The sequence below is a fragment of the Ailuropoda melanoleuca genome, chromosome 15 (genome assembly GCF_002007445.2).
Source record: "Ailuropoda melanoleuca isolate Jingjing chromosome 15, ASM200744v2, whole genome shotgun sequence".
In the NCBI taxonomy this organism is placed as follows: Eukaryota; Metazoa; Chordata; class Mammalia; order Carnivora; family Ursidae; genus Ailuropoda; species Ailuropoda melanoleuca.
In genome coordinates, this window is record NC_048232.1 from 28,326,748 (window position 1) to 28,350,679 (window position 23,932).

Below are 23,932 nucleotides of genomic sequence, written 5' to 3' on the forward strand. Positions count from 1 at the left end.
TTCTACCTGCATGTAATTTTAGAAGAAGCTTCTCTTCTGTTTTTCATCCTCTGCTTTGAAGAGTTACAGCAGTGACATATTCATTACAAAGAAGACTGGAGGAGACTGAAAGATGTAAAGAAATAAGGGACCTATTGCCATGTTTGGAGCACAGTAAGCCCCTCGAGAAGTATTAGCTCCCTTTTTCCCCTTGTAACCTGTTTGCCTGTGTCTGTACTAATCATTTGTGCCACTAGATGGCAGACTTTTGGCCTAAAAACTACTTAGACAAATAACATCCCTTAAACTATTTCTTGGGTTCCTTCTACCCGTATCTTAAGGTGGCTTCTAATGTGTCAAAGTAATATCAATCCATTTGTTTGGGTCCCAAATAATGGCAAATGTAAATATGTGGGCGGCAATGAACTCTCAGACAGGAAAACAGTCTAAAACCACGCCCTGGCCAATACTTAGCATGTGACTCTGCTTAGAGTAGTACTCATTGTGACTGCTGTCTGAGCACATTAAACGCTGAATTTCTATCTTGCAACGCTCTCAGCATCAATTGAGGTCAGTGCTTATTTCATGTTTAAGAGCTGCCTATATATGCAGCAACATATTCTTTGAAATAATTCTGTTGGAGAGTTTGTGGCCACAGATCACTTAGATACCTTTCCCCCAAGAATTCAAAGGACAAGAAACTCAACAAGGCTTTGTTGGAAAATTCGGACTCATGACTCTGGATTTTCTCCAAAGTTTATAATAAAATATGGCTGAAAACATTTATTGAACACTTACTATATGACAGTTATTATGTTAAGACTATTCATAGTAACCTGATGATAAGTAGAAGGTGTTTTTTTTTTCAACCAAGTTATGTTTACTCCCAAATTGCAAGGTTGGTCCAACATTTGAAAAATCAATGTAATTTTCTGTACTAAGGGAATAACAGCAGAAAATTATATAATTTCCTAATATACGTGCAAAAGAGTATGACAAAATTCAACACACATTCAAAGGAAAAAGTTGTCAGCAAACTGTGAATAGAAGGAAACTTCCTTAATTTGGTAAAGAGTACTGGCAAAAAGCCTGCAGCAAACATTCCTTAAAATTTTTGATAATGAGGGATGCCTGGGTGGCTCAGTCTGTTAAGCATCTGCCTTCTGCTCAGGTCATGGTTCCAGGGTCCTGGGATGGAGTCTTGTAACAGGTTCTTTGCTCAGTGGGGAGCCTGCTTCTCCCTCTCCCTCTGCCTGCTGCTCCCCCTGCTTGTGCTCTCTCTCTCTCTGACAAATAAATAAAATCCTTAAAAAATTTTTTTTGGTAACGAAAGGCAATTTATTTATTTTATTTATAGATATTTTTAATATAAAATATTTATTTATAAAGATTTTATTTATTTATTTGACAGAGAGAGAGAGAGCGTGTGCACAAGCAGAGGGAGTGGCGCAGTGGGAGAGGGAGAAGCAGACTCCCCGCTGAGCAGGGCGCCCAAGATCACGACCTGAGCCGAAGACAGATGCTTAACTGAGCCACCCAGGCGCCCCATGAAAAGTAATTTTAAGACAAAACTTTCTATTGTTTTTCTCACTTATTATTCTTTTCTTAAAAATTGTGGTAAAACATACATAATGTAAGCTGTATTACTTGAACCATTTTTAAGTGTATAGGTCAGTGGTATTATGTACACCCACGATGTTGTGCCACCACCATCACCACCCGTCTCCAGAACGTTTTTCATCTTTCAAAATTGAAACTCTGTACCTTGAACACCGTCCCCCTGCCCCTCGCAACCAACGTTCTGCTTTCTTTCTTTTTTTTTTTTTTAAGATTTTATTTATTTATTTGACAGAGATAGAGACAGCCAGCGAGAGAGGGAACACAAGCAGGGGGAGTGGGAGAGGAAGAAGCAGGCTCATAGCGGAGGAGCCTGATGTGGGGCTCGATCCCATAACGCCGGGATCACGCCCTGAGCTGAAGGCAGACGCCTAACCGCTGTGCCACCCAGGCCCTCCCCCCCCCCTTTTTTTTTTTTAAAGATTTTATTAACGTTCTGCTTTCTGTCTCTAAATTTGTCTGCTCTAGCTGCCTCACATATGTGGAGTCATACAGTGTTTGTCTTTTTGTGACTGGCTGATTTCACTCAACATGTTTTCAAGTTTCATCCATGTTGTAGCATGTGTTGGAATTTCCTTCCTTTTTAAGGCTGGATGATAATCCGTTTATATATACACACTTTGTCTATCCATTCATCCATGGACGGAAACTGGGCAGTTTCCATCTTGGCTATGATGAATAATGCTGCTGGGAGCATGGCTGTACGAACATCCCTTCAAGTCCTTGCTTTCAGTTCTTTTGGGTATATGCTGGAAGAGGAACTGTAGGATCACTGAGTAGTTCTATTTTTAATTTTAATACTGTTTTCCGTATCAGCTACACCATTTTACATTCCCACTAACAGTTCCCAAGGGTTCCAATTTCTCTACAATCTTGCCGACTCTTACCTTCTGTTGTTGCTGTTTTAATAGTAGCTATCCTAATGGGTGTGAGGTGGTATCTCATAGTGGTTTTGACCTGGATTTCCTTAATAATCAGTGATACTGAACATCTTATCATATGTTTATTGGCCATTTGTATATCCTCTTTGCTGAAATATCAATTCAAGTCCTTTGCCCATTTTCTAATAGGCTTTTGTTGTTGTTTTTGCTGTTGAGTTATAGGAGTTCTCTATATATACCAAATATGAAGCCCTTATTACATGTATGATTTGCAAAGATTTTCTCCTATTCTGTGGGTTAACTTTTCATTCTGTTGATAATATCCTTTGATGCACAGAAGTCTTTAAGTTTGATGTAGTCCAATTTCTCTATTCTTTACTTCTGTTGCCCGTGCTTTTGGTGTCATATCCAAAAAAATTATTGCCAAATCCAGTGCATCAAGTTATTCATACACTTTCTTCCAAGTCTTACAGTGTTAGGTCTTACATTTAGGTCAGGGACTCATTTTGAGTTAATTTTTATACATGGCATAAAAGAAAGGTCCAACTTCATTCTTACGCATATAGATATCCAGTTTCCCCAGTACCATTTATTGAGAATACTGTCCTTTGGCCATTGGATGACCTTGTCATCCTTGTTGAAAACCATTTGGTCATACAGGTAAGGGTTTGTTTCTGGACTTTATTCTATTACACTGGTCTGTATGTCTCTCTTTATGCCATTACCACACTGATTGCTTTAGTTTTGTAGTAATATTTGAAATCAGGATGTGTGAGCTGTCAACTTTGTTCTTTGCAAGATTGTTTGGCCATTTAGGATCCCTTGAGATTTTAGGATGAATTTTTCTCTTTCTGTAAAAAATGTTTTTTTGAATTTTGATAGGAACTGCATTGAATCTGTAGATCACTTTGTATAGAACTGATATCCTAATGATATTATGTCTCCTCATCCTTGAACACAGGACAGCTTTCCATTTGTTGGTGTCTTCTTTAATGTCTTTCAGCAAATGTTTTATGATTTTTTTCTCTTTAAAGGTTTTATTTATTTATTTGACAGAAAAGAAGATAGCGAGAGAGAGAAGACAAGCAGGGGGAGTGGGAAAGGGAGAAGCAGGCTCCCTGCTGAGCAGGGAACCTGATGCAGGGCTCCATCCCAGGACCCTGGGATCATGACCCGAGCCGAAGGCAGATGCTTAACAACTGAGCCACCCAGGTGCCCCCATTTTATGGTTTTCAATGTACAAGTCTTTTGCCTCCTTGGTTAAGTTTATTCCCACGTATCCAATTTTATTTTTAATGCTTTTGTAAAGGGAATTTTTTAAAACATTTCCTTTTCAGATTTTTCATTGTTGGTGTACAGAAATGTAACTGATTTGTTGTGTGTTGATTTTGTATTCTGCAAGTTTGCTGAATTTATTAGTTTAAATAGTTTTTGTGGAATCTTTCGGGTTTTCTCTCTATATAAGATCATGTTGTCTGTATATAGAGATAATTTTATTTCTTCTTTTCCAATTTGGATGTCTTTTACGTCTTTTTCTTGCCTAATTGCTCTGGCTAGGACTTCTAGTGCTGTGTTGAATAGAAGTGGAGAAAGCAGGCATCCTTGTCTCATCCCTGATCTTAGAGGGAAAACTTTTAGTCTTTTCATTACCTGGTATGTTACCTGTGGGGTTTTCATACATAGTCTTTTTTATATTGAGGTTGTTTACTTTTATTGTTAGTTTGATGGTGATGAGTTTGGTCAATGCATTTTCTGCATCAGTCAAGATTATGATGTGATTTTCTCCCCTTTCATTCTGTTTGTGTGGTGTTTTATATTGATTGATTGAACCATCCTTGCGTTCCAACTTGGTCGTGGTATATAATCCTTTTAATGAGCTGTTGAATTCTGTTCGGTAGTATTTCGTTCAGGATTTTTGTGTCAATATTCATCAGAAATATTCGTCTGTAGCTTTCTTGCAGTGTCTTTGTCCAGCTTTAGTGTCAGGCTAATGCTGGACTCATAGAATATTTAGGAAGTATTTTCTCCTCTTTAGTTTTTTTAGAAGAGTTTGTGAAGGATTGATGGTAATTCTTTAAATGTGTGGTAGAACTCTCCAGTAAAGCAATTTGGTCTGGGGCTTTTCTTTGTTGGGAGGTTTTTGATTAGTAATTCAATCTCCTTCCTAGCTACAGATTTGTTTAGATTTTCTATTTCTTTATGATTCAGTTTTGGTAGGTTATGTGTTTCATCCAGTTTATTTAATTTGCTTATATATAATTGTTCATAGTACTCTCTTATAATTCTTGTTATTTCTGTAAAATTAACAGTAATGCCCCCTCTTTTATTTCTGATTTTAGATATTTGGTTGTCTCTCTTTTTTACTTAGTCAATCTAGTTAAAAGATGTCAATTTTGTTGATCTTTTTGAAGAACCAATTATTGGTTTAGTTGATTTTCTCTATTATTTTCTATTTTCCATTGTGTTTAATCTTTTTTATTACTATCTTCTGCTAGCTTTGGGGGTACATTTATTCTTTTTCTAGTTCTTTGAGTTGGAAACTTGGGCTGTTGATTTGAGATCTTTCTTCTTTTTAAATGTAATGCTTACAGCTACAAATTTCTCTCTTAGCATCACTTTCATTTTATCCTATACATTTGGTATGTTTTGTTTTCATTTTCATTTGTCTCATATATTTTCTAATTTCCATTGTGATTTCTCCTTTGATACATTGGTTGTTTAAGAGCTCAGTGTTTAAGTTCTACATATTTGTGGATTTTTCCAATATTCCTTTCTGCTATTGATTTCCAATTTTATTCCATTCTGATCAGAAAAGATACTTGGTATGATTTCATTTTTTTAAAGTTTATTAAGACTTGTTTTACAGTCTAATATATGATCTATCTTTGATATACACTTGAGAAAAATGTATAATCTGCTGTTGGAAGGTAGAACATTCTTTATAGGTCTGTTGAAGTTCTTTATTTTCTTATTGATCTTCTGTCTATTTGTCCTATAAAATTGCTAGTATTATTATTTTCATTTTTACAGACAAGGAATGGAGGCAAAGAGATATGAAGTATCTTGTTCAAGTTCACAGCTAGTAAGTGGTAGAATTAGGCTTCAGTTTAAGGTCTGGATTCTCCAAAGGGCATGATCTAAATCACCAGATAAGAGATAACTTTAGATGCCATCCACATGCTAATAATCTCACTATTCAACCTCAAACATTCACTTGCTGAGATTCAATGATTGCCAAAGGCCACACACATATATACAAGTATATATGCATGTATATGTGTATATGTATTTATATGTGTGTGTGTATATAAATGTAAATATACATATATATTTATATATATGTAATATAATATTTCTTCTTTCTTTAGGATATATTGGTAAATTTGGCTTTCTGATCTTCCTCCAGCCAGCTGAGCTCTAGATTCATACCTGTTTTCTCATTCTCCACTTTTCCACCTGTTCCAGCTTCACAACAAATTCCCTCTAAACCTAGCAGGTTTGATTATGCTCATGGAATTCAAACAGGGCAGAGCAAGATGGCTTGCCTCTGCTCCACAATGTCTGGGGCCTCAGTTTGGAATTGGCATCATCCAAAGACTCCTTCACTTTACTTGTATCTGTGGTGCTTGGGCTAGAACTACTGAAAGACAAGGACTGCTGGCTTGAGTGCCCACATGTGGCCTCTGCATGTAGCTTGGGCTTCCTCACAACATGGAGCCTCAGGGTAGTCAGACTTCTTACATGGTGGCTCAAGGCTCCAAGTGCAAGGGTTGCATCACCTTTTCCAACCTGCTTGGGAAGTCACAGAGTATCCTCCTGCTGTGTTATATTGTTCAAGGGAGTCACAGTGCACCCAGGTCCAAGCAGAGGGCACGTATGCTCTCTCTCCTAGAGTGGAAAAGTCACACTGCAGATGAGCATTTGGGACAGAGAAATTGTTGTGGCTATCCATGGAAAATAGAATCTGCCACTTACCTCTTGTCACCCTCAGCTCACTCATCACCTGCATCTGGCAGTTACCTGTAATGTCTCCCTGGTATCTAGGACTGCTCCCTGGCTTATCCTTTTCATAAGCCCATAAAGATTAGAACTTCTGACGGCCTCTTTCTTCTCTCTGGCTCGTTGCCTCTAGAATGCTGAAGGAGGAAGTGGGGGGCTGTGACAGTCTGTGCCAAGTCCAAGGATGAAGCTTTGACCCACTTTCTGTAATGATTCAATCTTGGGGCTTCATTTTAGGCACAGCAGCCATTCAGCAGCTGAGACAAAATACACAAGCTAAATGGTCTCTGAAACCAGAAAGGTCACAAAATATGTTACCCAAAAAGTAGACTAATTCAGTAATACCAAGTTACAGGATGCTATGAGAGAAGTTACAACTTCAAAGTGTATTTATGTTATTTAGGTGAGATATCTCCTTTAACTAAAGATCTTGTACTTTTTGCAGGGGGCATCTGTTATTGATGATCAGCTATGGAAAAATTAGATATTCATTAGCTCTCTGGAGGAGAAGCACAATGGGAAAGAGGGGACAAAGCCAGGGCCTGGTAAGCCAGCCCCACCCAGCAGGTGCCATTCCCTCATTCTCTGGGCAAAAAGGTCACCCAGGTACCTCTGGACACCCAAGGAATGGAATTCTGCTTATTTCTATTTGCCAAAAGGCAAGAAATGTTCTTCTGAAAACTAATGTTATAGAATTTCAACATATGTAGCTATTTTACTGGTTTCTGAATCAGAAGATTATTTTAATTGACCTACGTCTCTTTTATTGGAACTGGGAGTCATGTGAGTGCTGTGCTTGGGGTAGCTTTTCAGGTACTTATTAATAATTAATCACATTTATGTTCACATACAATTGTCTCCTTGCATTCATACTCATTTCCATTTTGCTGACTGTTTCCTGGCTGTTTTCTTGTTCTTTTTTCTTTTCTTCCTCTCCTCTGTCTTCCTTTGTGATTTGATGATTTTCTATGGTGGTATCCTTAATTCCTTTCTCTATCTTTTGTGTATCTACTGCAGTTTTTGCTTTGTGGTTACCATGAGGCTCGCATAAAACATCATACAGTTTTAACAGTCTATTTTAAGAGGATAGCAATTTAACTTTGATCATCTTCGAAAACTCTACTTTTTTACTCCCTTCTCTACATTTTATGTTTTTGATGTTACAATTTGCATCTCATTATATTGTGTATCCATTAACAAATGCTGGCAGTTATAGTTATTTTTAATGCTTTTCTTTTAACCATTATACTAGAGTTAAAACTGGTTTATGTTGTACACCACCATTACAGTATTAGAGTATTCTGATTTTGACTGTGTATTTACCTTTACCAGTGAAGTTTATACTTTCATATGCTTTTGTGTTACTAATTAGTGTCCTTTCATTTCAGCTTGAAGAACTCCCTTAAGTATTTCTTATAAGGCAGACCTATTGGTAACAAACTCCCTTGGCTCTTTAGTGTCTGGGAAATTCTTTATTTCTACTTCATTTGTAAGGGGCAGCTTTGCTGGGTAGAATGTTCTTGGTTGGTACTTTTTCTCTTTTAACTTTTAATATATCATCCTACCCTTTCCTGGACTAAAAGATTTTTGCTGAGAAATTCACTCATAAACTTATGGGGGTTCCCTTTTATGTGATGTGTCTCTTTTCTCTTGCTACTTCAAAATTCTCTTCAAATTTGATTTTTGGTAATTTGATTATAATGAATCTCAGATTTTGAATTAAATCTGTTCGGGAACTTTTGAGATTCATGTTCCTAGATTTCCATATGTCTCCTCAGATTTGGAAAGTTATTAGCCATTATTTCTTTAAATAAGCTTTCTGCCCCATTCTCTATCTCTTCTCCTTCTGGGACACCCATAATGAGAATATTAGTTCTTTTGTTAGTATCACATAAACTCTGTAGGCTTTTCTTGCTCCTTCTCATTCTTTTTTCTCCTCTGACTGGATAATTTCAAATGGCTTGTCCTCAAGTTCACAGATTCTTTATTCTGCTTGATCAAGTCATTCACTGATGTTTTCTATAGCATTAAAAAATTTTTTAAAAAAGATTTTATTTATTTGAGAGAGAGAGAGAAAAAGAGAGAGAGAGAGAGAGAAAGCATGAGAGGGTGGAGGGTCACAGGGAGAAGCAGACTCCTTGCTGAGCAGGGAGCCTGATGTGGGACTCAATCCCAGGACTTCAGGATCATGACTTGAGTTGAAGGCAGACACTTAACCAACTGAGCCACTCAGCCGCCCTCATTTAAACATTTTTATTCATTGTATTCTTTAGCTCCAGAATTTATGTTGGTTCTTCTATTATTTATATCTCTGTTGAACTTGTTTTGTTCATGCATTATTTTCCTGATTTTGGTGAGTTGTCTATCTATGTTCTTTTGTAGCTTTTTGAACTTTCTGGAAACCATCATTTTGAATTCTTTATTAGGCAATTCATAGATCTCCATTTCTTTGGGATTGGTTACTGGAAAATTATTGTTTTCTTTTGGTGATGTCATATTCCTTTGACTTTCCACATTCTTTGGCATCTTGGATTGCTTTTTTTTTGCATTGAAAGAAGTAGTCATGTGTCTAGTCTTTACTACTTGGCATCAGGACAGAAAGAACTTCACCAGCCCAGTTCAGGATTCTGAGGCTCCCTGAGACCTTGCCTAAGGATGTGCTCGCTTCATACCTCTAGTTGGGAAATTATCAAGATTGTATACCTTCTCTCAATCCCACAAAGTCAGGCCAATTTTGACAGCCTTCTGTTTGTTTACCCCACAGCAATGCCATGAAATGCTCAACTTTGTGTGCCTTTTCCGATACTTGCAGAGTGGGGTTGGATTTCTGCATGTGCTCGAAGCCATCTGCAAAAGCTTCTCTTGAAGGCTGTGGGGGCGCACAGGGAGATGGCTAGGAGGTATGTGAAGCATAAAGAGCACTGGGGTTGCCTATGGGCCAATGAGAGGGGTCCACCAGTGAGGTGTCCCAAGAAGCTCACGGCTGGGCTTCTTGATGGCATCTGTGAGATTTCCATGACCTTTTGATGAGTTCTGAGCCCTAGTTGCTGTGCTCCCACCTCTCTAAACCTTTCAGCTGTGTTGATCACTTCTGTACTTTGGGTGGGTGAGGAAGAATTAAGCCTCCTGGGCAGTGTCTTGCACAGGTAGGGAAGCTAGCCACTCACTCACTGTGCTGTCACTCTCCCCTGTGACAGAAACTGTGGGCTGAGGGGGTCTCTCTTGGAATTTGCTGCCTTAGGGAAGGGGTGACATGGATAAAGTGAAACTATTCTTCTTACCTTCTTCAATACATCTATATTTTGCTCCAGTGATATGTTGGAACTGCTCTGCTGAACTCCTGGACCCCCACAAAGGTACTCTTGTCTGTGAGTGGCTATTAATGTTGATGTTCTTGGGGGGATGATGGTGGAAAACCCCTGTTCCACCAGCTTGCTGAGGTAACCCCCATTCAACTTCTCAGGGCAAAGGTGTATAGGGCTGCTGGTGAGCGGGTCCATCTCCAGTTGAGATTTCTCTTTGAATCCACCTTCCTTATAACTTTCCTTATAACCAAACTCTAAAATACTTTAGTGTCCTAATTCAAACTTTTGTAACTGATAAAGTTATCCCCCTTGAGATTATTTGCATTTTAAGAGAACACAACACCTTACCTTTAAAAAACTAATTGCAGGTACCTGGGTGGCTCAGTCAATTAAATGTCTGACTCTTGATTTCAGCTCAGGTCATGATCTCAGGGGTGTGAGAAGGATTCCCCCGTGTGGAGCTCCGAGCTGGGTGTGGAGCCTGCTTAAGATTCTCCCCCTCCCTCTGCTGCTCCCCCTCACTCCCTAGAAAAAAATTAATTGCAAACCCTAATATAAGGAGGTGGGAAGAAATTAATGAGTTTGTAGGGAAAGGAAGGAGAACCATCAGAAGTTCTTGGTTGGTTTTAACCTAAAACATTCTTTAAGCTGAAGCTTAGATGCTCTTGGTACTGTTAGAAACATTACTGATGCCCTTGTCATGGGATTTGCTCAGCCTTCTTCATGTAGTCCAGCAGTCCCACTTTGGAGGTTATGGAGATAGAGGCAAGAGGTAGGTTCTTTAACAGGAGGTCTGTTTGCCTGCGAAACAAGACTAAGCCAGAGAACAGATCTGTCCCTTGGTGGGTTGGGCTAAATCAGGTCATATTTTAATCTGTACTCAGTTCCGTGGACAGTTTAAAATAGGCTTTTCAATGGGGAACAAAAACCAAAAGCCCTGAGTAATGTCTATGAAATTCCCCAAGCCTGCCACAACAACTTTCAACTCATTACAGGAATGTATAGCCATGCGCCAAAATGCTATAGGACATTTTAATGATGTTCAAAGTGTGATCACCAATCAGTGTCAACATCAGCATCATTGGGAACATAGTAGAAGTTCAAATTCTCAGGTCCCACCTCAGACCTGCTGAATCGAGTATTTTGGAAGTGGGGCCCAGCAACTGTGTTTTAACAAGCCCTCTAGGGGATTCTGAGGCATTGGAAAGTTTGAGAACTCTTGCATTCAATTTGTTAGGACATAGCTGCCCTGTAATTGTGGATGTGGGTCAAGGCTATAGTTGCTCCCTGAGAATGTGTTGTTTCTGCTCCTGGAAGACATCCTCTGTGCAATACTATCTTCTGTGATGACAGCAAGCCAAGGCTTAACTTTGAGACCGGTAAGATGGTGGGTAATGCAGATGTGAGTTGATGGGATTCCATCAGTACAAAAGGCAGAAATGGAGCCAGGAGTTAACTTACTGCTCTAAACCTGCCCACGCCCTTGTGGGGAGGAAGAATTGCAGAGATGAGCTGAGCCCCTCCCACGTGAGGCTAGTGGCCACCAAGATCCAATCTGGCCAACCCATAGACAGACCGACTTCCCTTCTCCCCTTTCCTCCTGGCTGGCAGAGTTGGGGGGCAGGCTGTTTATGCTGTTTGATTTTCCGAGCAGACTGATTTCGAGAGCTAAATCTTACTTAAAAATGTGACCTCAGTGGTAAACACAGTTTAAAAAGCAGCTGTCCTCTATTTCTGTTTTGGTAAATCAAAAACAGAATTTGTCTTCTTATCCTGCAGAAATGCGAGAAAGTTGAAGCAGCTGCTCTCTGTTGGCCTAAAAAGTGCTAGCATGAGGAAGGCGCCGAGCAGCTGTGGGGTTGCTGGGTCGGCTTTGCAACCCACTTCCATCCTGCTTGTCCATGTGTATATTAATCCACCAGTGGTGGGTTGAAAGTGAAAATGGACAACGGCCACAGGAAAATGTGGCAGAACAGAGTGGAGATGACCAAAACAGCAAAGGGGCAATCGAGGCCAGGCACCTGAAAAGAAATGCCAAGCCACTGTTAGCAAAAAAGTAGGAGAACTCTGTGTGTTCCAGGCAGCACCTCTCAAACTTCAGTGTGCATCCCGGGCACTGGGGGGCTTGTTAAAATACAGATTCTGATTCTGCTATGTCTCAGAAGACCCCAGCGTCTGCATTTCTGTTAAACACCCCAATGGGGCTGATGTTGCACTTGCAAGGGTTACACTCGAGCAGTCAGGCTCCGAAGCTGTCAGGTGGATGGGATTAGGTTGCCCTCTAGCGATAGTCCCATGGAAATCCAAGGTGTTTCTTCTTTAACAGAGAACGAGGTCAATTAAGATTTTTAAAAATTATGATAAAAATTATTCATACCAAGTCAACTAGAAATTTATACAACTTTAAAGAAGAAAAATCAGTATTAAGCCCTTTATTATTTATATCACTTCAAAGTCTCCTTTACCGTATATAAATAAATGGAGAATCTTTTGCTCTTATCCTTCTGCCATCGGTCAAGACTGGGAATGCAGGAGCCGTCTTTATCCCACATTAACCTTTACCCAGATAGTCACAAGTACTTCCAACAACACTGTTTTCATCATGTTGCTTCTCAAAGACCATTCTGCAGCTCTCCATAGTCACAGTGTAAAGTTCAAACTCCACAGTCTGGCACTCAATGGCGTCTACCACATGGCTCTAATTTTTCCAGCCTTGTTGGAACTGGATTGCCATACGTGCATTATGTGTTTGAAATTTTTTCATTTTATTAATGTGCTGCTTTGTACACAGATATATTTTTGGAGGAGGTAGGTAGGGGGCAAATCTGTCTTCTTGGGCTATATACCCTAAAATAGAATCATTGAATTAAAATTATAGTGAGTTCCACAGCTCATTATGTATTACAAGATTTCCTTTCAGGGACTGAAAATATTTCCTGGTTATCCACAAAATATTTATACTAGTTTTCATGCAGTACCTATTTCATTGGATTTTATAATTTAAAAGTATTTTTGTGGGACGCCTGGGTGGCTCAGTCAGTTAAGTGTCTGCCTTCGGCTCAGGTCATGATCCCAGGGTCCTGGGATGGAGCCCCTGCATCGGGCTCCCTGCTCTGGGGGGGAGCCTGCTTCTCCCTCTCCTCCTCACTTGTGCTCTCACTTTCTCTGTATCTCTCTCTCTCAAATAAATAAATAAATAAATAAAATCTTTAAAAAATAAATTTTTGTTACTTTTGCAGATACGTTTAGGGCCACCACTAACCTGTCAGTGCCTTGGTGCACATGGGAAGGAAGCAGCCACACAGACATCTTTGTGTCCAACTGGATGGACACGGGCCATGACAGGGAGAGGTTGGCGGATGGAGCGTGGGCTAGATTTCAGCCCCTGCTCCCATCTTTAAAGTGCACACTCCAATCTTCCCCCAGGAGCTCTGTATTTGTTTAACAAACATTTTGAACCTCTGCTCAAATAGGTAAAACTGTAACTTTCATACAAATTAGTAGTGAGCACATTTCAAAGATTTTATCCAACCCATTAATGAGGGATCCAGGAAGACGTTCATACTGGCTCAAAGAGCATTTGCAGAGCTGAGCACTTACAGGCAATTTAACCAAGGATTGTTAGGATAAGATTATGCGGTCAGATAAAAACTGTCTAATATCTCACAGGGTAATAAACTGTAACTTCTGTGGTTATCTTTTCCACCAGACAGATCATTTACATCTCGACCAGACCTCTTTAGGTTAACCTTGGCTGAATTGTAAAATAGCTCAATCAATAGAAAGTAAATCAAAGGGCAAAACCTAGCTCTGCACTGAAGGAACACCCAGAAATTTCTTTTGTCTGGTACTACGTTTTGCATAATTATTCTGACAGTTTCCCTCACTTGCAATCAGAAATTACCTCCAAAGAGTATTCTCAATACAAGAAGTCTGCTCTCATACGATTTGGTTAGCTTGATTATTTAGATAGGTGTAGCAGGAAAATTAATTAGCCTTTGGGAAAACTTGAGTTTGCTCTGCAAACCTAGAGCCGCACAGTATTGGGCTGCTACCTAGCCCAAGATGCTGCATTGGTCAGATTTCACCTGTGGAAGCTACTTAGACCTAAATGAGAATCATTCTCGAATATAACACTTCAGGTGTGGTCTCGATTGTACAGTTGGTTTTCCCATCATTTTCTGGTAAAAGGGGAACAAATTATTATTAAATCTATCCATTATTAATTAAATCTATACATTACATAATTAAATCTATACATTATTAAATCTATACATTATTAAATCTATACATTATTAAATCTATACAAATAATTACATTGTTATTAAAAGTGAGGCGATTCAGTAGGTATGCTTGCTTTCTGAATTCTGAGGGAACAGTGAGAACCAGATACCATCTTAAATGTTTTTGTTTTTGTTTTTTTTTAAGTAGGCTCCAAGCCCAGTGTGGAGCCCGAGTGTGGGGCTTGAGCTCACGACCCTGAGATCGAGACCTGAACTGAGATCAAGAGCTGGACACTTAACCGACTGAAGCTCCCAGGGGCCCCTTTTAAAAATATTTTTATTTGGGGCACCTGGGTGGCACAGTGGTTAGGCGTCTGCCTTCGGCTCAGGGCGCGAACCCGGCGTTATGGGATCGAGCCCCACATCAGGCTCCTCTGCTATGAGCCTGCTTCTTCCTCTCCCACTCCCCCTGCTTGTGTTCCCTCTCTCGCTGGCTGTCTCTGTCAAATAAAGAAAATCTTTAAAAAATATATATTTTTATGTATCAGTTTACAAAGCATAGGTTACTAAACTGAAAGTGAGCTATAAATAGCTCTGGAAGGACAGAGAAAGGGCTTCTTATTTCCATGAAAACTAGAGTATTAGAAATCATACCAACAATATTCCAAATAAAAGGCCACAATGAAATTTCCCTGGGTGCAGTCTTATGGAATTGATTATTGTGTGGCTGGATCTTGGGTCCGCAATCTGCTTTCATGAGGTATGTCTACATCTGGACTGAAAAGAGTCCTGGAAATCCCCACTGAGTTCACTGGAATAGTCTGAACGTTATCTTAGCAATGTCAACTCAATAACCTGTACACGGGGGTCTAGTCTCCGAAGTATCAATAGTTTAAAGGACCTATGCCAGTCCTTTCTACAGGGCTCTGCAACTGTCCTTTCGTGGAGAACAAACTCTAGCTTAGAGCAGAGCCTTCAGTCAAGCATCTGAGGGAAGGAGACACCTGTATAATCAGGAGACTGAATGTAGTTAATGTATTACAGTGAACAATAGCATCCGAATGGAAGTAGAGTTCTCTATTGGGATCAGTACATAACTGTTTCATTAGGGTTGAATCAATGTTGCCTTCCCCTGAAAGTAAGAATATACTACAAACAGTGAGAGCATTTATAAGTCTCTAAGATCTTTCCATGAAATAGACACATTTTAGAATATTAATATTTATAACATTTTACCAATACAGACTTAACCGAGGGAAGGCTGAGCATCTCTTCTGATTTGTTAAAAATTTTTTCTTTTCTTTTTTTTTTTTTAAGATTTAATTTATTTATTTAACACAGAGAGAGAGACAGCCAGCAAGAGAGGGAACACAAGCAGGGGAAGTGGGAGAGGAAGAAGCAGGCTCCCAGCGGAGCAAAGAGCCCGATGCAGGGCTCCAGAACCCTGGGATCACGCCCTGAGCCGAAGGCAGATGCTTAACAACTGAGCCACCCAGGAGCCCCATCTCTTCTGATTTGATAATTTTTTCCCCTGCAGTTTTTACAGTTGTGTTGAACTAATAAAGGATACCAAACAAACCCAATTATTTCTAGCATCTCTCCTTTTCTAAGGTGAAAAGAAAATATCTTTGCAATTTCCAAGAGCCCTCTGGGAAATTTCAAAGATATTTTAAGTTTAAAAGACAGCTCCCCTGCCCCTTTCTTCCTAAATTTAAAGGCTGGATTTTTTTTTTTAAATATTTTATTTATTTACTTGACAGAGATAGAGACAGCCAGAGAGAGAGGGAACACAAGCAGGGAGAGTGGGAGAGGAAGAAGCAGGCTCACAGCAGAGGAGCCTGATGTGGGTCTCAATCCCATAACGCCGGGATCACGCCCTGAGCCGAAGGCAGACGCTTAACCGCTTTGCCACCCAGGCACCCCTAAAGGCTGGATTTTGAAAAGACAGAATCAAAAAAATAATCAGAAGGTGTTTGGATACTTGGTTAAGATAGGATAATAGGAGGCCTGGGAATCAATACTTGGTAACTTATTTAACCAACGTAAAAATATTTTAGGATAAACATAGAAGAAACTTAGCTCTTTCTCAAGTGAGGAACATTTTGTGTTTTGTTTTGGACAATCAAGGACACTATTCTGGTAAGCTATGGAATCTCTGCTACCTGGGCAGATTTCTCAGAAGATAAAGGATAACCTTTAACCACTGCTTGGTAAGAGCTCTAGGACCAATCTGTCATGTAATAGAGAGAAAGCCACATCCTAGTTTTGCACTAACAGAGTACATGGAAATACATGTTTCATGATTCCCTCTCCCTTTTTTAAATGATTGCTTAGTGAATAAGCCCATCAGAGCTGGCAGACTTGGTCAAAATTAATTATCTATCATGGCTGTCTCTCAGACTCAGTCAAGTATAAACTAAGGCAAAGAAAATCTCTTCCCTCACACCCTCAGTAGCATGCCCTTCACTCGAATTTTATCCTTCATTTTACTCTTGCATATCCTGAAACAAACTTGTATTTTATTTTAGACAAAGCTATTTTCTTTTTTCCTTCAAAACAAAAACTCATCCCATGACTTGGCATATTCAGCTATAGTTTTCTGTCACTTTTGCTGCTAGTCCATGCATATTAATTATAACTTTTAGCCAAAGTAACTAAATTATATTTCAAATAGAAAACTGGGAGCTTTGTTACATATGAGCATTTCAGCCGACTGGCAAAGCTCATGGATGCACGTAACACAATCCTCAGCAACCCCACACTCACACTTTCTTCCATACCTTCCTAAAATGGCAAAAAATGAATACATTTCTTAAGTTTTTATTTAAATTCCAGTTAGTTAAGTTTTTATTTAAATTCCAGTTAGTTATATTAGTTTCAGGAATACAATTTAATGATGCAACACTTCCATACAACACCCAGTGCTCATTACAAGTGCCCTCCTTAATCCCCGTCACCTATTTCTCCCATCCCCCCCACCCACCTGCCCTCTAGGAACCATCAGTGTGTTCTCTATAGTGAAGAGTCTGTTTCTTGTTTTGCCTCTCTCTTTTTTCCCCTCAATGATCCTTTGTTTTGTTTTTTAAATTCCACATATCACTTGTTGTGTATTAAAAAAAAAAAAAAAAGGAAAACCCAAAACTTAAAATCATGTTTAGTAATCACTGTTCAGTATTCAGTCTAAGAAATTTTTCAAAGGTGCCTGGGTGGCTCAGTCGGTTAAATGTCTGCCTTTGGCTCAGTTCATGATCTCAGGGTCCTGGGATTGAGCCCCGCACTGGGGTCCCTGCCTGCTCAGCAGGAAGTCAGCTTCTCCCTCTGACCCCGCTCATGCTTGTGCTCTCTCTCTGAAATAAATAAATAAAATCTTAAAAAAAAAAAAAGAAAAAGAATTTTCACGGATCAAAAGATTATTCATTGATTAAATTGATGTACTATCAGGGCAGCTGGGTGGCTCAGTTCGTTAAGCATCTGCCTTCAGCTAGGTCATGATCCCAGGGTCCTGGGATGGAGCCCCATGGAGCCCCATGCTCAGGGGGGAGTTTGCTTCTCCCTCTGCTCCTCCCCCTCCCCCAGCTCGTGCTCTCTCTCTCTCACTCTCTCTCTGTCTAAAATAAATAAAATCTTTTAATAAAAAAATAAAAATAAATAAATTGATGTACTATCAATCTAAGTGTTTAAGGTTCCTAAGGATTTTGGAAATTATATTTAAACTGAACTACTATAAAACATCATTACTGTTATAAAACATTAGTTGAGGGGCGCCTGGGTGGCACAGCGGTTAAGCGTCTGCCTTCGGCTCAGGGCGTGATCCCGGCGTTATGGGATCGAGCCCCACATCAGGCTTCTCTGCTATGAGCCTGCTTCTTCCTCTCCCACTCCCCCTGCTTGTGTTCCCTCTCTCGCTGGCTGTCTCTATCTCTGTCGAATAAATAAATAAAATCTTTAAAAAAAAACAGTTGAAATTATGATTCAATATAGTTGAACACAAATATAGACTTTAATAATCTTAAATATTATATAGGAGTATTGTTAGCTTATTTGATAGATAACCTATATAAGAATTTATGAAGTTCAAGTCAACTAATCTCTCTATGAGAAAATAAATCTAAGTCTTATGAAAAAGTAAAATGTATGCTTATAGATTACTTAGTACTGATAGATTGGAGTAAAAACATAAAACTGTTTTCTTTCTTAAACCAAAATTGTCAAACCAGTTTGATTTGCTCTAAGATTCACCTTAATTATTTAAGCTTGGATTTGAAAAATATTTCTGAATTAATGATTTCTGTAAGAATGATTTTTTCCCCTCAAAGTTTAGCACGTTTAAAGCACTTAAGGTACAGTTTGTTTATTTTCTGTAAATTTTGAGAGCATTTGATTTCTTTGGGCACTTATTTGTCCCTATAAACAATCAGAACAGAGCTCCTTTAACTTAAGAGCAGTAATTATTAAGAAGCTCTGGATGTAGGGGAGTATTTCACACGTGCACAATTACAGGGAAAGGTTGTTCTAAACTGTAGACACACAGATGCATAAACACGTAGCTTAAAGTTTCAGTCCTATGACTACAGCAACAGATCAGAAGTAAACGCGGAAATACAAAAACTCAATTGTCCTAATCTCAAAGAGCTCCCTCACTGTAGAGTATACATCAAATATTTGATTGATTGAATTGAGCTCACCAAGATACAAACGGACAAACCAGAGTCTCTGTCATCTGTCAGCCAATAGAGAATAAGTGTCCATTACCCACGCTACAGGCATCCCAAATCATTAGACCACATCAGCAAGTTTCTAGCCATTGCTTCCATCATTGAGGAATCATTGATTGGCCATACATGAGCCAGAAGCAAAAACAAGACCAGAAAGTAAGAAAGAAAAAAAAAACCCACCAGAATCAATAGTTTTGTTGTTTTTTTTTTTTAAGATTTTATTTATTTATTTGACAGAGATAGAGACAGCCAGCGAGAGAGGGAACACAAGCAGGGGGGAGTGGGAGAGGAAGAAGCAGGCTCATAGCAGAGGAGCCTGATGTGGAGCTCGATCCCATAACGCCGGGATCACGCCCTGAGCCAAAGGCAGACGCTTAACCGCCGTGCCACCCAGGCGCCCCCAGAATCAATAGTTTTATCACTGTTTAAGAATCACTCCAGAAGCCAAGAAAAGACGTATCTGGGCTCGAGCAAACCATGCATGTGCGTCTCAAGCAAGGCGGTTTGACTGGGTCTGTCAGGTAAGTCCATTTGGACGTCTCTACGGGGTGACCTCTGAAAGTGCTAAAGTAAATTCTCAAGATGGTAAAATCTTGACTCACTTGCAAATATAATATAAGCACATGCCCGGAATGTTCTTTAACCAATGAATGGATGGGAGAACCAATAAGATACATGTCTCAAGGAGAATTTGAGGAGCTGGCAATTTGTAAACAGCTTAGTATCCTGCAAAGTCATAAACTGTAACCTTTGGCATTGTTTTTGACACTGGAAAGAAATTATTTGCACCCCTTACCAGTCAAAAATTCACAAGTGAATCTGCCCCCGTGGATGTGGAAAATAGCTCAGTCAATACAAAGTCAATCAAAGGTGCAAGCCCGGCACTACTCTGAAAAAACACTTAGAAATCTTGGTGTATTTCTCTTTCGTGTTTACATACCCCTTTTTCCTTGTGGCAGGATTAGGGTTACGAAGACATCTAAGAAGTTCTTGGTACTCCTGGGGGGCTTAGTCAGTTAAGCATCTGCCTCTGGCTCAGGTCATGATTCCAGTGTCCTGAAATCGAGTCCCACATATCCGGCTCAGGGAGCCTGGTTCTCCCTCTGCCTGTCATTCCCCCTTTGTGCTCACGCTCTCTCTCTCTCTGGCAAGTAAATAAATAAAATCTTTAAAAAAAAAAGTTCTCAATTATCATGTAATGTAATAGTACCTTAATTTATTTTAAACACATTTCTTTTGATTGTTATTGAAGTTAAGTACTTACTTAGATGGGTTTTATCTTTCTGTTCCCTCCCATGTAAACTCTCTCTCTCTTTTTTTTTAAGATTTATGTATTTATTTTAGAGAGAGAGAGGGCGTAGCAGAGGGAGAGGGAGAGGGAGTCTTAAGCAGATTCTGTACTCTGAGCACAGAGCCCAATGCCAGGCTCCAGCCCACCACCCTGCGATCATGACCTAAGCCGAAACGAAGAATGCCATGCTTAACTGACTGGGCCACCCAGGCGCCCCTACTTCCATGGAAACTCTTAATTCATCTACTTTGAATCACTCCCAGAATGAAATCTGGGCATTTAATAAATATTTCTGTTCTTTTATTTGTATGTTCTTAACAGACAGCATTTGTCACTTGTATTCTCACAAATGTAATCTCTTGACTTGTTTTTCTTGACATGTACAAAATATGTTCCATTATGCAATCATAAATTTAAAAATATCCAAACATCTTAGAACTGATAATATCTTTCATTTCTTCATTCATAAATTTATTTCTCTTTCCCAGCTGGATAGAGCTGGTGCTTCAGAGATTTGTTACATTTTAATTTTTTAACCCACTTGGAATAGTCTGTAGTTCGGGAAGTCGCTCCTTTCTGTTCATCTGGGATCCAGCTGCAGGTTTATTCCCACAGCATTTGTTACACAGGGGTTCCTTTTCCCCTCTGCTATGCTACTGTTGGTTTAAGATTCATTAAGTTCATATAATTGTTGAAGTTAATTTCTGGAGACTCTTGCTTAGTTTTTATCATGATTTTAAAGTAATTTTCTCTTTTTAATATCCCTCTTAATTAAAATTCTCAAAAGATATTTTCTAGAACTTTATAAATTTGTGATGCTGTATATCCAGAAAAAAAACCCAAGAAAGAATATGAAATATTTCTATGTATTTTAATGATGAGGGACTCTGTTTAAGTAATCCCCACCTTGATTTTGTGGTTTTCATTGATTAGCTCTCTTGGTCCCCAAGTTAAATGAATGCCCAAGTATTTTGAGCCTTATTTGGGAGTGGGGCATCACTGTGAATGAAATCTTACTTTTTTATTACCTAGCTGTATTTCATTGATAAAAACAGGGTGGTAAGTTTTTGGTTTCTGAGGCAGGAGTCTCTGCTTGAGGTATAAACCTAAGATATGACTCCAGCCCCGAGGTCACCCAGCATCCTCTCAATTAGAGACAGTAGAGCAAAGCAGTTAGGAGTCTTGAGGCCTGAATACTGACTCTGCCACTTCCTAGCTGTCTGACTTTCAGCAAACTGGTAAACCTCTCTGTGCCTCGGTTTCCTCAGATAACAAATGTAAGGAATAATAGTACTTGCTTCGTAGGCTAGTCATGAGGATTAATTGAGGTGATATATGTAAAGCTTTTACAAGGTATCTGGCTTCTAGGAAGCACTCAATAAATGTTAGTTGTTGTTATTAAGGATTCCCTCTTTTTAAAATTTAAATTCAATTTAATTAACACATAGTGTGTTATTAGTTTCAGAGGTAGAATTTAGTGATTCATCATTTGCATAGAACACCCAGTGCTCATTCCATCAAGTGCCTCCTTCTTGCCCATCACGCGTTACCTAACTCAAGGGAGGTAAGGGCAAGGAAATGGAGAGACACTGCAGAGGACGGGAGAATTTAATGTCTTTGGTGACTGGCCCTGAACAGCCAGGTTTGTCTTGAGTATTTGGTGAAGACCTGCACACACTTTCAAGGAACCAAGTTGTCAAAAACCACCTTTCAGAAATCAAAGAAAACCTTGAGTAGGATCCTTTTTGTGATCCTTATTGCCTTTTCTATCACCAATAAATTTTCACTTTACAATGCAAATTTAATAAACATTCTTTATTTTGTTTTGTACATTCAACTTAAAAAAAAAAAAAGAATTGGCCACATGTTCCAAGAAGAAACCCTGATTCTGTACTCTGTACGCAAAGCTGTAACATAGTCATACTGGTTTTGCCAATGTTTATTATGCACTATGTTTTGCTTCAGTTGGCATAATTTCATGCTACATTAGCCATATAAGCAGGATTTATGGGGAATGATATCTAACAGTTTCAATTAGCAAAGATGCCAGGTGTGTGGTGTTGGAAAATTGTAATGGGGAGATTCTAACCTTGTTCACAGAGCACCCTACTTACTCAAAACATTATTTTAACATCTGTTCAAGTCCTATTCATTAGCAGTCATTTGCAGTATTGTGAATGGAATACTGATTTCCAAAGACAAGGCAATCAACAGTGGCTTGATTTGGAAACGAAATGGTTCCTGTTATTTAGCACGACACTGTCAGAGTGTGGCTGCGAAACATGCTGTTCTGGTTTGACTAAGAGAAAATGGAACGGACTGCAGGATTATCTAGAAGTCTGGTAGACTGAGAGGAGAGCTGGAGAGGGTCTTCCCTTCCCCTCCGCATCCCATCCTTCCTGAGTCCGGCTGGCACTTGCACCTGGCCCTGGCTTCCATGCGCCCCTCCTCTCCGTGGCCTCTGCTGGGTGTGGTCAGCCTCAGCTCTCACATGGACTGTTGTCAACTACCTGCCACTCTTCCGCCTCCAGCCTTGTCCCTCCAGTGGCTTGCCCATATGGCTTCTGGCTGAGTGATTTTTCTAACACGCTGAATATTTTACTTCCCCGATCGAAGCTGGTCAGCAGCTCCCTGCTCACTAGCCACATGATACAACCACAACTTTTGCCCTTGACATATAAAGACTATCACGGTTGCTTCTGCCTTCCTGTTAAGCCTCATCTCCCTCTGTTCCGTTCCCTAAGCTTCATCCTCTGGAGTCTGGAGCTGCTTGTGGCTCCCTTTACTTGCCGTTCATACTTCTGCTCAATTGCTTTCCTCTGTAAAGAATTCCTTTATCCTGCCGGCAAACCTAGGGAGCCTTTCCCTGTGCTCAGACAGCACTTTGTACGTAGCTTCATAATAAGAAAAAAACATTTTGGAGAAGCTTGGGTGGTTCAGTCGATTAAGGGTCTACCTTGGGCTCAGGTCATGATCCTAGGATCCTGGGATCGAACCCAACATTGAGCTCTCTGCTCAGCGGGGAGCCTGCTTTTCCCTCTCCCTCTGCCTGCTTGTGCTCTCTCTCTGTGTCAAGTAAATAAATAAAATCTTAAAAAAAAAATTAGGCTGTTACTGGTTGTTTAGTAGCTCTCTCCACGAAAATGATAGCTCCTTGAAAGCAGGGTTATTTCCTTCATTTTCATCTTTGAATTCCCAGGGCCTGGCACGTCACGGGCAGTACCTACTTGTTGAATAAATTTGAAATTGTAAATTAAGTAATATAAATGTAAAATTTCACAATGATTTAACTAAAAAATAAGTAAAAATGTTTCTCAAATAGTAGCTATCTTTCATCATGTGTTTACTATTCGCCAGATGCTTTTGATTTTGTTACAAGTTTCCCAAATTTCAGTGCAGACTGTTTTATTTAGTTTGACTCATTTTTACTAAGATAAATGTATTTTAAAGGAAAATTTTATATTATTACCTCATGTCAAAGTTAGTATTACTTTCATAAATGGAAATAAAGAAGTAAACTATGTAATATAAACAGTAGTATATCTAATTAATTCGCCAAAATGTTCTCCAAAGAGAAGAAGAAAAGTATTTAAGATCAGTCAGGGAATAAGGATATTCAGCTCAATTTCACATAGTTTAAGAAAAATTTATGAGAATCTACATTAATGAGAATGTTTTAGTTTTGATGTAAACTTGCACCAAGATTTCTAATTCACGTGCATTCATAGCTTGAGAGGTGATTATGTATAATTTACTCTTTTGATAGTGCCTAACAAAAGTGATGTAAGTGATTTTTGTTCAACAAATTTTAGTTAAAAGAAGCCATCTGAGGAGATTACCAGAATTTGTACTTGTGTTATTTGGTAATGATGCCCAAAATGATGCAGAAAAAAAATCCCTTATTCACTCGAGGCTGCCATTG